Source organism: Apis laboriosa, unplaced genomic scaffold, assembly GCF_014066325.1.
Source record: "Apis laboriosa isolate Shangri-la unplaced genomic scaffold, ASM1406632v1 scaffold204_cov149, whole genome shotgun sequence".
In the NCBI taxonomy this organism is placed as follows: Eukaryota; Metazoa; Arthropoda; class Insecta; order Hymenoptera; family Apidae; genus Apis; species Apis laboriosa.
This window is the reverse complement of record NW_025222299.1, coordinates 1161940-1176833: the sequence shown is the minus strand read 5'-3', so window position 1 is coordinate 1176833 and position 14894 is coordinate 1161940. Positions and strand designations below refer to the sequence as shown.

Sequence of the window (14894 nt, the reverse complement as noted above, 5' to 3'; positions counted from 1 at the left end):
AATAAAATATATATTAATATATTATATTATTATAATATAATTATATATATTATAATATATTAATATATTTATATATTAATATATAAATATAAATATCATATAAATATATAATCAATACTTTCGAAAAGCGAAATCTTAAACAAATTTACTTTACTTAATTCTATCTTAGATCTCGATCTTTTTCTTTAAATTCGAATTTACATATCAATATTTTCCTCAAACTTTACTCTTATTTAAAATGATAATACGTTCCTTAAATTTTTATATTACATCTAAATTACGAAAACTTTCCTGTAAACTCGATTCATTCGAAGAAGAAAGAAATATTAAAATTTATACTACGTATACAGATATACAGATTTAGATTCGAGCTTCGATTTAAACATCGTAAAAAATTCGATTCGCGATGATATTAAAAATTCGTCGTAATCACGGTCTCGTTGGTTAAATTAATCCGCGGTAGATCGTTTGACGGAAGTTCCGGCGTGGCCACGCTTTCGATCGTTCCGCAAACACGGAGCAATCGCGCAACAGAAGCCGCTTTACACGACTTTCCACGTCGCGCACAAGTCGACGAATAAAGGCACACACGAAACCGAGAAGCGCGTCGCGCGAATGTCGTTACGTGATCCCCGATTGTTATGTAAATATGGCTGCTCGCTTGCGCGCCCGTTTCGATTCGAAACGACGCGGCACGACGCGTCGCTCTTCCCCGATTTTTCGTTTCCACCGCTCTAATTCGTCTATCGTGCGCGATAAATTTCATTATTTTTATCATTTTTATCATCGAGTTTTTTTTCTTTTCTTTTATTATCCCTCCCTCTCTTTCCTATTATATTATAATGCAATTTTATCTTTTCGATAAATAAATATAGAATATTTTCAACGTTTTTCAATGTTTCGATATTGGTTATTTAGTTTTTTAGTTTTTTAGAGTTGTTACATTTTGAGAGAGAATAAAATTTGCGGTTAATAAGATTTGTTTTGTAAGTGAAAGATGGTCGAAAGATGGAGAAATTTTTGAATTGTAAATATATAAAACGAGTTATTTACGTTTTTTAACTAAACTCAATTACAATATGGATATATGGACTCATGGATATTTTCTTTTTTAAGAACCATTGTAAAAATATATTTCATATAAGAAAAAAAATTATATTATTATTACATTATTTAATTTCGTTCTTTTCGAAATATAAATTTACAATATTTTCGAGATTTTTTTAATGTTTCGAGTTAGGTAATTTTTTAGAGTTGTTACACTTTGAGAGAGAATAAAATTTGCGATTGATAAAATTTTTTTATAAGTGAAAAATGATTGAAGATTGATTGGATGGGGAAATTTTTGAATTGTAAAACTTATTTACTTCTTTTAACTCTTTTACAACTTTAGACTCATAAATACTTTCTTTTTTAAAAAATCATTGAAAAAAATACATTCCATTTAAGAAGAAAAATTACATTATTATTATATCATTTCTTATATTCTTTTAAGAAGAGAATAACACAATGACAGAATTTAAGTAATTTAATTTTTTAATCTGTATAATCTTCCCTTAAGAAAAAAAAAAAAAATAACATCCAACTTGTCTGGAAATACTCCTCACACGTTGAAAATATCGATCGCCGCTCAGGTAACTCGCGTTCCCATTAATTTCAATTAATTTCAATTTTCCCGGCCACGCGTGTCGTAAGGAAACACCGCGAAAGAAAGTTGGCCACACAGTCGCGGGGGAGTTTTCGACTTTATCGAGCAAATGGAACCGTTCGTTCACGGAGGCGTGCGGCGTGTGTGAGCTTGAACTTGAACAACGTTATACCTAAATGCACACGTATACGCCTAAATACCCGTGCGACGCAGCGTTTATGCGTTCGTTGCACGAACGGCCAACCAAATGGTCGACGAAATGGAAAAAAATTGACTTGAGATTGGAAAATGTGATTTTTTTCTTTTCTAATTGGAATAGAGGGGAAAAAAATACTCCAAAGAATAAGCAAAGGTGACACAAGAAGATTGAAAAGAAGGAGAAATCAGCTTGTAAAAAAGTAAGAACAAAAATCAGGGATACAATAAATATTGTGTTTGAAGAAAGAAATTCACTTATTTGTGATGCTATAGAAATAGATTTTAATTCGTTTCATCAGCATCGAAGTTCAGTGACCTAAAAAAAAAAAAAACAAGAACGAAGAAGAATCGCAAGACTACCCCTATTCCAACAACCGACAGAGAAAAGCCATCGTACCGGCGAACAAACGCGTCATCGAGGGTACCATTAAACCGAATTACCAACCAAGCTCGGTCTAAGAAAGTCATTTCCATGCGAGAAGGAGGCCAACCTTCCACAAACCGTGGATTTGTTAATCCTCCTCGAATCTTAGATAATATTATCCTCCAATTTTTACTCCATATATACTCTTACTACCAAAAATATATTCCAAGGGTGTAAAATCAAACCCACCACCAACGACAATCCATAAGATTAATCAAATATAAAGGAATCAAAATATCGGATAGAAATATAAATTAAATAATTAAAATCCATCGATCCATCCGATCTAAATAGTCGAACGAGGCAACGATCGCCAACCATCGCCAACGATCGCCAATCATCGCCAACGATACTAATCGCAGGGAGGAAAGAAAGAGGGAGGGAAGGAGGGAGGGGGGAGAGTGTCGAGAAGGGTGAAATTGATTCCGATGTGGCATCAATGGCCCGAAACAAATCGTCAAAGTGGCGATTTTATGTTGTGGCCCCGGTATCGCGATGGCAACCGGCCCGTTACCCGTGGTAACCCGTTGGCTGCCTCATTCGGTGCTTTAATTCACAAACGTGGAGATATTCCGGCCGCGTGGTGGTCGAATGGGGGCGAGGGAGAGAGAGGAGGAGAGGGAGAGGGAGAGAGAGAGAGAGAGAGAGAGAACACTCTGAAAAACTCGGAGGGAAAACCGGGCGAGAGAAGCCGGGAGAAAGAGGCGAAAGGGTGCGAGAAGGAAAGGGGGAGAGAAAGAAGAAGAAAAAAAAAAAAGAACGGGAGCTCTCTCTCTCTGCACAACCCCACGTGTGTTTCTCCAAGGGTCTCCATGGCGACGCTTCGTTATAGTAATGGGTTGGGAGTTTGCGCTGGGTGGCGCTCACCTCTCTCCCACGCTCGTCGGGGACACCTGCTTTAACGATTATCCGCCGAGACAGAGAGAGGAAAACGAGAAAGCGGCTAAGGGGGGAGCGAGACGGCTCTATCTATCGTGCACCTCGAATTACGCTTACGGGAGGAAACACCATTTTATTCGGAATCATCGTCGATTCCGAAGGGGGGAGGGAGCGATCTTTCCTTTCTTTCCAATGATTTTTTTAATTTTCAATAGTGTTATAAATAATCGTCGCTTAAGCATGAAATTTTTTCCAGGGTAGTTTTTAAACTAGGGGCTAGGTTTTTTTTTTTTTTTTCGTTTTCATTTTTGTTGGCCGCGGTTCCATTCTTATCGACGGAGCGATGAAATATATTATTCCTTTCAATTTATTGAAATTTATGCGAATTATAATTTATGGGTGTATACATATAGATGAACGTGCGACGAAGATAGAATCTTGTCTATATATAGTAATTTTTATGTTTGCTTCGGCTATTGGAATTGATCCCCCTGTTATTTGTTTTTGAATATATGTCTATCGAGGGACAGAGTTTATGTAATAGAAGAAGTAGGGTAAGAAAGAAATTCTTGAACTCTCGAAACACGAAGATTTCTCAGGGTATTAATAAAATTTTTAATTCTAAATTGGAAAATTGAACAAACGTGTCATCTTTTTTTCTTTTCTTTTTTTTTTTTTTTTTAATCGTAAATTATTATTAAACATTGTCCAGAGGAACAGGGAATCGAGTATTTCTCCGTATTTTTTTCATTACTTTTAACAGGAGCATGCGAATCGTTAGGTGCGTACCTTACCACACAGCTACAGATACGAGCCGGTGAGTCACACATTTCCAACTCTAGATATGCCAAATATAACCAATGACCGGCATTAGCCGTGCATATCGCCGGCATAGAACTATTCGGTTCCTGTTTTTCTAAGAATATATCTGCAATAAACTCGCTTGGGGGGGAAAAGGAAAGAAGACAAGAGACATTGACGTCATTGTTATCGTGGCCAATTACGGGACACTTAACCAAACTTAGGTATACAATTAACAACGATAGAAAAGCTTGCGAATTATCCTCCTAACTAGAGTTGATTACTGAAAAGTAAATGATATAGATATATATATATATATAAAATATGAGTTGGAATGGTAGTTTAGAATGAAATATATCTGTATATGATGGAGAAACCGATTTACTAATAAGTAGGTAATTTATTCGTCATTTTTCTTTGCTGGAGTCACGTGTCGAGCCATTATTATATCGATATATATCGAAAAATTGACGAGACTTGTGGCTCGAATAAAAAAAAAAAAAAAAAAAATAAATGACTCTAAAAAAAGCATTAATAATTTCAATCAGTTTTAAACCATTGCCATTTTCTATGCTATGTCAATGTTAAGTTCAAATAACTTCCGTTGAAAATTAAATTGATAAACTTTTCTCACAATACAAATTCTCTCAACACAATGCATCTAACGCATCCGTTAACACATTTTAACAATTTTAGTAATCCATTTTTCATAAGTTTCGACCATATAAACATTTCATAGATTCATAAAATTATAAGAGAGAGAGAGAGAGAGAGAGAGGGGTCGATCGTTCAAAAGAATCCAATATTCAAAATTATCCATATTTCATAGATGTTTCCTTATTTTTTTCAATCAAACAGAATAAAAACTTTCACTAAATTTTCCATAAATACTTACTTAATCAAAAAAAAAAAAAAAATAAATCATCCTCAAAAATCAGACAAATCTCTCTTTCGAGTAACAACTCCATCTAATTTTCTAATTTTCGATCGTTCGCAATAAATCGAACGCGATCGTTCTTCTTTCTTTTTCTTCTCTCTTTCTCTAATATTCCCACATACATACACACACACACACACTCATAATTGTTCGCAATGACCTCACGACCCCGTCCGCAACATCATCGTTACACGCAAATAACCCAGACTCGTTGGTGGTTGCGCCACCTTCTTCGGCTCTTCCTCTGCCCCCACCCCCCTCCATTTCGTCGAATCACCATGAATATGGATCGTTCTTTATCGATCATTCATTGATCCTTCGGGTCAGGAGGATGCTCTAACTTGTGACTGATTATATAGCCATTCCGGACGTCACTCGATCGCTTGTTTGCCTTCGCTGCGATCTTCGCGTCGCGCGTTCGACGCTTTCATTGAATGCAAATTGCTTGGATAGGATCGTGTTTGAGAAAGGGAAACGTTCTTTCAATTCTTTTTTAGCAAATCAAGAAGAGATTATCCTTCTGTTTTCCTTATCGAGAAATTGGGATACTTGGGTAAAATTGTGTTAAAAATAAATAAATAAACAGAACACGAGTGGATAGATTGCAGTTGTTGAGATTATGCGTTCCAATTTCGACAATGTTACAATATTATCCGTTTAAGCTATATATAGAAACATTTTCTAAAAATATTGGATATTAAATAATATGAAACTTTAAATTATCAGACAATTCGACGATATTTCGAGAAAAATTTAATTTTCTTTTTCGTAAAATCTTAATCTCTATTCGAATAAAATCTCAGATTATTTTTTAAATTAATGCAAATTAAGGCCGAAAGAATGGTAATGAACGATTGAATTTAGATATCGATCTAAAAAAATTAATTTTATCGTCTGGCAGAACAAACATACATACATCACAATAATACGTAGGAAATATAAAATGGTTATTATGTAATATTAGTTATATGGAAAGAATATTCGGATAGAGATTTGTCTCGATCGTTCAACGAGCATTATAAAATCTATAGATAATAAATAACGTTTAAGGATTAACTTGTATGCAAAGCAGACAGTTACCACGCTGATAGTCGGTCCCAGAGTAATACAGGCCGGACGTTCCCTCTGTAAATTTATGTTAATCGCGATGTATCAGTTGTTCTGGAAGCTCAAAACCGACCGACGACTCGTTGGTATACTTCAGCGTGATAGGACCTGTTAACGTGGCCTGAATATTTCCCTCTTCGAGATATTTCCCCATTTCAGAAAGAATACACATATTTTAATTTTTGTTTTCACTCATTTAATTCTTTTATATGTTGGATCACACACTCTTTTCACTCAAGAAGAAAATTCAAGCTGTATACTTGTTAACTATATTTAACTTCCTTCTATATTCCTGCAGAAGCATTAAGGATAGTTAATCATTAATTTTAGAATCACAGAATACTTTAATTAAAATATAATTTCACTAAAAAATTTAATTCATTTCTCCTTTTATATTATTTGTTGGACCACACACTCTTTTTATTCAAGAAAAAAATTCAAGCTGTATACTTGTTAACTATATTTAGCTTCCTTCTATTTCTGCAGTAATTCAGAAGCATTAAAGATAGTTAATCATTAATTTTAGAATATTTTAATTAAAGTATAATTCCTCTAAAAAATTTAATTCCTTCTTTTATATTATCTGTTGCTGTAAGAGCACATATTATCTTTTCATTTTATATATTTTATATATTTATATATTTTATATATTCATATTATCTTTTCATTTATATTATTTTTTCATCAAGAAGAAAATTTAAGTCATATTTGTTAAGTTAAGGATAGTTGTAGTTAATTTTAGAATCAGTAGGATATTTTAATTAAAATACAATTCCTCTAAAAAATTTAATTCATTCATCCTTTTATATTATTTGTTATCGTTGGACGACATACTCTTTTCATCAAGAAGAAAATATATCTTTATAAGTATATTTTAGCTTCCTTCTATATTCCTGAAAACATATAATTCATTAAGGATAAACATTAAGGATAAGTTTAATTCTTAAAATTTAATTCTACGATCCCATCGAAATTCAATATCTCCATTTTCACCCCTCCAATTCTTATCAAAGCTACCACCAAGAAGACCACCTAACCACCCTTTTTCTCACACTTCTGCCACCGATAAACCACCCCACTTTCCCATACATCCCCTGGACCATGGTCACATCCACCTCTTCCACGAGGACCTACCTTCATCCTCCAGAATACAGTGTGGATGGATCAGGAGGAAAAAGAGGAAGGGACGTCCATCCCCGAGAGCACGATATCAAGGGCCGAAGGGTCGCCGATATTCTAATTTCGGATGGTCAGTCGGCCTAAATTCCCATGAAACCTCCGTGGACGGGATCACTGGCTACCTGGAGAAGGCAGCATTCTGGGCCTTCTCCTTCCTCCAAAAGAAGAATCGGTCATCGAATTTTACCTGGACACCCTGTGTGTGTTGGTCCGTAACTGTTAGTTTTACGCGATACGACGAGGAACCTATTTAAATCAGGTCGAAAAGAAATCCGTTAGACACGGTTCGTGTCCAGCTCACGTGTGGCCATCCACGAACGATGGGAAAGAGGCAATACGGTGAACCGTTAAGGGATGCAAGGCGTCGTTACATTTGTCTTCCTGTGCTCCTGTTAAAATTAAAATCTTACATTTTTTTTATTTTTCTTTTTTTTTTTTTTTATTAAATTAAAAGAATTACTTCGTAATCGAACGAAAATCGAGGGATGGTTTTTATTTGGGAAAAGTTTTCTCGAACGATAGAGTAAAAAAAAGGATGGAGTTGGAGTTGTATTGGTAGACCATTTATGCAAATGTAGATGTTATTTTTATGAAAATTATGGAAATAGGATTGAAACAAAGATCTGTTTCATTTTTTTTTTTTTAAACATTACAATATGTAATTTGTTTATGGATATTTTGTACGAATCATTTGCATTCTTCTATCTTTTCGCATATTCATTCGCGTGTTTTATAGATTTTTTTTTTTTTTATATTTAAATTTTTTCATACACTTCAGCATTATAATGAAGATGTAAATCATTAGAACGTTATTTTTATATTTGAAATGAATATATATATATATATCTAGATAAAAATAAAAAAAAGAATAATGCGCTAAATATAAGAAAAAAAAAAAGAAACAAAACAAATTTAAGTGTAAATATAGTCCCAAGTTAATAATTTTAGATAACAACAATATTTATATAATATTCCTCCTAATCAATGTAGCTTTGTTGAATTAATTAACATTATATCTATTATAAAAAGAATATTCCAATGATTTTACCTCTGTCTTCCATTTTAAATGACAAAATATGTGATATCTGAAGCATTTTGATCTCAAGCTACTATATCATTGAAAAATAAAAAAAATAAAAAATAATAAACAAATCTGATATGACCATTAATTCAAATATATCTTATAAAATATATCTTTCAAAGATTCCAGTATAAAGAAGGGTTGACGGTTTGTCTTTCATTTTTCTTCTCTCTCTTCCTTTTTTTTTTTTTTTCCTTCATTTAAAACTAGAGCCATTTCGTTAACTGGAGCAACGGACATTCGTCCCCACTTTGAGACTGGACGATGGTGGGTCGGTTTGATATTTTGGACGAATGATCGTTGGATAACTGACCGTTGGGTTTTTTATGGGGGATGCTTGGGTGGTGGTAGTCTAATTTTAATAATGTGGAGCAACGGACACGAGGTTGAAATCGTGGCGAGAAAGAGATCGTTGGAAATTTTTCTGCGATTATCTAGAATTTTCTTTTTTCTCTCGAATTTGGAAGTCGAGGAGGGGAAACACAATGTGAATGTTCGAAGAATCTGAAAAATATTTTAACGTCGAAGAAAAAAAAAAAAAGGCTTGAGGAGTTGAAGAGACGTTGAATTAAAAGTTTGAACGTTCGAAAAAATTCAACAGCTTTGAAAAAAATCGAAACTGCAGCGCGTACCACTTCTTTGATTTGTGGATATCCACAATATGGGCAGGTACTGGCAAAGTGATAAATCGGGGAATGTCGAGCGAATTTTTCTCCGAGAATTATACGTGTTCCGACCAAAGCCTTGAAATTTAACCAGACACGTCAGTTTATCGCCTCTTATCGGAAGGTTATACGTCATCGTATTCTTTACATTATTCAATAGATATACTTGACAAAAAAAAATCGCTTTTTAGCTGTAGAAGATGTCGAATTCTGTCGAGAACGATTATATAAATTCATGATCGCGTCACGTCCTAGGAAACGAAATCACGAGATTGTTTCGTTGTTCGTAAAAAAAAAAAAAAAAAAAAAAAAAAAAAAAAGAAAAAGAAAAAAAAGATTAATGTACACGGTAACGCGTAAAAATGTTGAACATAATAATTGTTGCAGGACATAAAGATTTTATGAAAACGTGTAATCTTTCGAAAAAGGAGGATCGATAGATTTTTATTGGAGCAAGTTATGCCATGTCCATCGTTCTTGCAACCGTTACTTTTTATCTTTATTTATTTACTACAACGTGACTAATGCTGATTTTGCAACAAACCTCGCTTTGACAGAGTCTTTTTTCGTTCTTTTTTTTTTTTTTTTTTTTTTTTACTATGACAATCATAGTTTTTCATTATCATGTTTTTTCTTTTCTTTTTTAAAATTGACAGAAATACTTCATCATCGGTGTATAATTCTTTTTTTTTTAACGTGATCTTTAATTTTATTCCAACATGTCTCTCGAGAAAGAAAATAATTCTTTAAAGATTCATTATTCTTCTTAAAATTTTGTTATTCATCTAAAATATATTATAAGAAAAATCTCTCTCTTTATTTCATATAATCTTTCACTCATATTTTATTTAAAGGAATAATTAAAGTTTCCTTCAATCTCTTTGTCGAATCAAAATCTGGATCATCAAGATCTGCAAGAAAATAAAATTATATTATAGCTTATTGATTATTATCTTTCCAATATTTCCATATTTCTAAAGAAAACCAGAGTACAAAAACGAGATACAAATTATTTAATCACCAGAAGGGACTTTCATTTAATTACGATTTCCTCCTTCCAAATTAATCGATTAAAGAAATTGATTCTTGCAAGAACGAGTCATCGTCGATCCGAAATAGATCGTTTCTCTTCTCTCGCCCTCTTTCCTCGCGAACGGTCAACGGTTCTCCAGTCCACTGCCCATCTTCTTCCCTCCTCCCTTCCAGAGACCCGTTTCCAAATGTTGGAGCCTTCCGCTCCTCACACTCTTCCTTTCCACCACGTGGAATCGTCCAATCGGAGCGTCGAGGATGACACTGTTTTATCGAAAGATATTTTTCGACATCCGAAGGGAAAGGGTTATAGCGCGAAATAAGGGCATATTTAGATTACGGATCCTTGTGGAAAAGGGTTCGTGTACCTGCGCAACGTTTCACCCTTCGGATTCTCTTCTGACCTGCGCCCCTCGCGCCGGATCATCGAGTCCCCCAACGGAGGGAGGGGGGCGAGAATCAGGTTTTCCACACGCACGCTCTTCGTCGAACAGGTAGTGGACAATGTTGGGCTCGTGCAGGTATATGACCCTACGATCCTTGGATCTTGGCCCCTTGGCCAACCTTTCTTCCTCGCCCAAGTTCGTCCGGTTCTCCCTTCCCGGATGACCCTTTTTTTTTTTTCTTCTCCTTCTTCTCCCCTTGCCCTTTTCCTCGAGAGGAAAGATGCAATTTGCGAATCGCGAAAGGGAATCGAGAAGATTTAATTTTGGAGTTTTTTTTTTCATGTTGTTATTTTTGATTGTATTTTTAATTGTTTTTTTCTTTTTTTTGTTTTAGCAAATTTTAGTTATCTTCTCTTTGGAGAAAATGTTTGAAGGAATCCTTTTGAAGGATTTTGGTGATTATCGAAGGTGGTTGAAGAAAAATAAGCATTCTTTTAGAGTAAGAAAAGATATCGAAGATGGATATTTTTGTAAGGTATATTCTTTTTTTATTGAAAATATATATTATAGTGTAATTAAAATAGAAAAATCAATTAGTGGAAATTGATATTGTTATCGATCATGAACTGTATAAGTTTCTTGATAGCAAAGCTATTTTTGGATTACTTACGTTTATTTAATTTTACAATTGAATTATTCAATTGTTGCAGAGATGAATGCTCCAAGAGATCTCCGGATGCTGCGCAAGCGTGATCCCTCGTCTCTTATTGGCCTTTGAATCACAACCAATCCAGATTCAGATCTCCCCACTTGTCGAATGGTCCAGCCTCTCGACCACTCTTGTCAGAATCACTTTCGCCGCCGCTTCTTATCAATTATCTCCCTCTCGATTCCAATTTTTTATCCCCCCCTTCGTAAACTCACGGTCCAGCATTAAAAAAAAAAAAATTCAAAATTATTTCATTATTCTATTAAAATTTTTCTTATTAAAATTTCCCAAAAAATTAATCGTCGTAACATTTAAACCGATATATCATTACTTACATTCCATCAAAGTTTCTTGACCTTAGCGAGAGAGAGAGAAGAAGAATCTTCGTATTCGTAATAAAAAAAAAAAAAAAAAAAAAAAAAGGAAGAAGAAAGAGAACGGGGACGCTTTTTGCATACGAAGCACGGTTTCTCTGGCGCATAATCGTTGCGCAAGCAGGGACTTATCGTCGCGATGATAAAGAAGACCGGTTTCCTTCGGCCACGAGGAAAAATTACACGCGAGGAAATACATCGCTCGTTCGAATCACCGGTCGCTTTCCTCAAACGCAACCGATTGCGAGCCGGTCTACTTTCGACTTCGTAAATCATGCATCCGAGGCGTAAAATGTTTTCGTTTGTTTTTGCTTCTTTCTCTTCTTTTTTTTTATTTTTTCTTATTTTTATCTATTTTCTTAGAATCGATGAAAGAAACCTATTTGTGTAGAAATTGTACAGATGAATAGAATGAAATAGATAAGACAAGAATGTATCAAGATGTGGTAATGATTTTATTCTATACTTATATACTTACTTTTTATATTTATAGATGTGATTTTTCTTTAATTCTCTTTTTTTTCTGATTCTTTTACAGATATATGTTACAAAGATTATTTATATTTAATTAATTTTATGAAGCATAGCCAATATAGAAAATTTTTATGTGAGTATTTTTCAATTTTATTTGGGCAGTAGTAGAATAACGTCCAGACTTTTAATTTTCCTAATAAATATCAATTTTAAAATTTACTCAATTCAATATTATAACTCATTTTTTTAAAGAAAGTTTCTAAAGTTCCTAAAAAATAATTGTTATCACTTTATATTCAATTTATCCAATCACTTACCTCCTCTTACTTAATCCAAATTGGATTTTATTAAATATTTACTTTCTAATTTTAATTTTAAAAATTGTTAAATTCAACAAATAGAAATAATTTCGTCGAACATGGAAACGAACATTAAAAATATTTCTACCTCAATTTTTTATTTTATTACATTATCTTTGACATTATATTAGCAACGACGTTCACTGTAAAATTGTCTAACCTGAAAGGTCGGTTGAAATGACTAGCTTGAAACACGGAACGATAAGAATGAAACACGAATTGTCTCTTGGTTGTAATTACATGAAAAACAGAATCACCTTGGTACTCGTGTGATAATATACCTCCACCGATGTATTTACACTATTCTTAGAAATACTATCGCCAATGTGTAAATAAACGGCGCTCGAACCAGAATGCCAGGAGAAAGTAAATACTACGGATTTTCGTTTCCATTTCGATGATATTGAAATAATCTCTTTTTAATTAATCCTTAAAATCAAGCAATTTTTTAAGAATGAATTATTAAAATTTAAATTAAAAAGAAATTCTTTTTTATTTAATTGTTTATAGAGATAATTTCTTTTTTTTTTTTTTTTTAAAGAAAGAATAATCTATTAAAATTTGAGACTTATTCTATTCTTCTAATTTTAGAATATTTAATTTTATAATTTATATTGTATAAATATGTAAAATAAAGATACATAAATGGAAAGTATCTCTATAGAATAAAATTTAACATATTTTAAAATTAAATAATTTAATTTAAATTTTGTTATAGGGTTACTAAGGAAGATACTGATTCAGGATTAAGAAAATATTTGATAACATACCATAGATATTGAAGGCATATGTTGTCTTAATCCGTACGGAATACTTTGTATGAAACTCACATATAGGTGTGTAGTCATGAGATGTTTAACAAAATTTTCGCAGAGGTACGATGAATTTTATTCGATTTTATCGATGACCGACATTCTGGATTCGACTTCCAATGGAACAGATTCAATACGCTATTTATAATATAACGATGTTAATATTAATAACCTATTTGATGATCAATACCTGATTTGTTCTAAATAAATAATAAATTTCTAGAACTTTTCTTCCTGGATATTGTTCTTTCATCATTTATATTATGTTTAAAAAATCCTCCATTTTCTGTAACAGTTAGTATTATTATATTACTTTCTTCATTGTATAAAAATTAAAATTTATTTTCTAATAATGATTACTTAATTTTTATAATTTCAGAAATGTAATTCCAGAGATGTAATAATTATGATTGAAGATACAAATATTGAGGTTCTTTTTATTATGTGTATGAAATGTTTTATTTAATATACACAGAGATTCTATCTTCCATTATCAAATAAATATTAAAGATAGGATCTATATTTTTTTATTCTTCTTCTATTCTTCTCTGTATATGAAATATTTTATTCAATATACACAGAGATTCTATCTTCCATTATCAAATAAATATTAAAGATAGGATCTATATTTTTTTATTCTTCTATATATACTTCTATATATCTGGCTTTATCTAAATTCCAAGTACTTCATTAATCTCTTGACTTGAATGATTTTTTCTTAATAAATGAAAATAGAAAAGTAGAGCTTTATTCAATTATTTCATCCTTGTTCAATAAATTTCAATGAATGAATTCAAAAAATTTGGATATCTACAAGCATTATCTTCCATTCATAACAAATATATATTTTTCAAAACCTTCCATTCTTTGTTGCATAATATCTTCTGCTTTTCTATTTTCATACAATAATTTTTTTTCTACACATAAAAATCTCAGAACACAATTATACTAAAATTCAATCTAATATCAAAACTATCTATCAATTTAAATATATCAAAACTAAATTAATATTATTGCCAATATCTCAAAATCATCTTTCCTTTATTCTTAAACGCATCACAATCCACTATCTATATATAATTACCTTATTTCATTCATAATACCTATTACCTATTTTCATTCATAAAAATTTCAATAAACAACATCTGCAATTCAAGAACAAATCAATTAATAATAAATCTTCTAAATCAATCATATTTCAATTAATTGAAATAATTCAATATGAAAAAATTACTCACAAATCATTCATTTTCTCCAATCTTCCACCCTTTGCTTTCAAACCATCTATCTATCTTCATATCTTATCCTTTGCCTCGATACATGAAAGTGTCTAGTCAACCAGTGAGGTAAAAATCGTTTAAGAAATCCAGTTCAAAGATATCCGTTGCGTCAAAGCCGAGAAAAGAGGGTCGACCCTTCCATACGTGAAATAAAGAATCGACCCGTCCCACCGATCGTTAACTGGAGCACGAGCAAAGGGTGGTTCCATACGGAGGTCGAGCCCACAGTTTTCATTCATACGCGACACATCGCGTATCACTGTGTTCACCTTGAGATCGTGGAATGACAACCTGGTTGGAATTTCCTCGGCGAGGAATTCAGATCGCTTCTGGACACGGTCCAGGAATGTTCCTCACTCTCTTGCGTCTGACATAACGGTGAAATACAATCGACGGTCCTCTTATACCAGTATTCCTCCACTTCGTCCCCTCTTTCCTCCCTCTACGTCATCGTTCAATCAAACGATTTCTTACTTTCTATAAACATGTAAGTATTTCTTCTTTTTTTTTTTTTATTTTTATATTTTTTGAACACGAGTAAACGAAGGT

At 32.7% G+C, this 14894-nt stretch overlaps 1 long non-coding RNA gene across 2 annotated transcripts in view; it reads left to right on the top strand.

The window, feature by feature from the left end:
* The window catches only part of LOC122712664, a 67448-nt gene extending 54167 nt beyond the window's left edge, over positions 1–13281 (top strand). For both annotated transcript variants that reach the window (XR_006346378.1, XR_006346377.1), the window contains 4 exons: positions 10732–10872; positions 11048–11866; positions 11959–12027; positions 12972–13281. This is a non-coding gene — a long non-coding RNA (uncharacterized LOC122712664). The remainder of the gene's footprint in view (positions 1–10731; positions 10873–11047; positions 11867–11958; positions 12028–12971) is intronic.
* The last annotated feature ends 1613 nt before the right edge of the window (positions 13282–14894 follow it).